This window comes from Rhinopithecus bieti, unplaced genomic scaffold (assembly GCF_001698545.2).
Source record: "Rhinopithecus bieti isolate Rb0 unplaced genomic scaffold, ASM169854v2 scaffold_51763, whole genome shotgun sequence".
NCBI lineage: Eukaryota > Metazoa > Chordata > Mammalia > Primates > Cercopithecidae > Rhinopithecus > Rhinopithecus bieti.
This window is the reverse complement of record NW_016820890.1, coordinates 830,237-831,524: the sequence shown is the minus strand read 5'-3', so window position 1 is coordinate 831,524 and position 1,288 is coordinate 830,237.

Genomic DNA, 1,288 nt, shown 5'->3' with positions numbered 1-1,288 from the left:
AACATTATACGTAATTAATGATATACTAGATTTTTATTTTACTTCATATTTATTACTTATTTTATAGTTTTCTTTTTTTCACTTCATTCATGCTTGCTTCTATGTTCAAAGTCTTCTTCATGACTCTTTCTTTTCCTTGGTAAGTGGAAATACTGCACATTTCCATTTATTAACAGATATAGTCACTTTCCCTGATCTTATAATCAAGCACTATGCCCCAAATGTTTTCCCATGACAGATGTTCAAATTCCCCCAAACACAAATAACATGGATCTTTCCAGTATTCTAATTTCCAGTACTCTCATCCCCCACTCTTTCTTCATTTTGTAGATAACATTGTAGTAATTTATTTTTCCCTTCCTTTCTTCACTTTCTCATTCTCATTGTTTTGCTTTTGTGAAGATAGTCTAGCACTAATTTCTCTTAACGATGGCCCCTTTCTATTTTAAACGTTCTTCTTTAGCTTTTCTACTCATTTCTATGCATTTATTCAGCTTTTCTACTTCTCATTTCTATGCAGTCTATACTTGTCCATAAGCATATCTCACAAGGTTTATGGCTCACTTCTTTCCTCTAATTATTTCCTCATCTTAAAATCCTCATTATTTTCTTTTTTTTTTTTTTTTTTTTTTTTTTTGCATTATACAAAATAGTTTTATTGTCTTAAAATATCCACTGTACCCCAAATCCTCATTATTTTTCATTTGATGTTTGCTTAGAATCTTTATTCAGATGTTTGTCTCAAGTTTGGAGTGTGATGGCAATATGTACTCCAGGAATTCTTTCATGCCTTCAAATATTTTTCATTTTCTCTGGCAGATAAATAATGTATTTGGGTTGAAATCTTTCTCTGCCAGTAATATATCAATACTGCTCAGCTCTTTTCTAGCTTCCAGTGCTGCAAAAGGAGATGCAATTGCCAGTCTGAATCTATATATATTTCCTAGGTAAGTTTTTTTTTTCTTTCTCTCTAGAAGCTTATATTTCCTTTCAACCTAACACGTTATTATGATTTTCATTATTGTGTATCTAGCCTAGAACTTAGGGAGATTTTTGATTTACAAACTGATGTATCTTCGATCAATTTTATTTCTATTATTTGTTTAACTATTGTCTCACTACTTTTATTAGTATATATATATATATTTTTTTTTTCATTTGTGCTGCTTCTGAACTTTTATAGTTCATGTTTTAGAGCTCCTGAATCTATACTTCAGTCCAAGTCTCTTGATTTTTGTATTATGATTTCTCTATTTTGCACTATGTTTTCTTTTATTTTTTTCTTTTC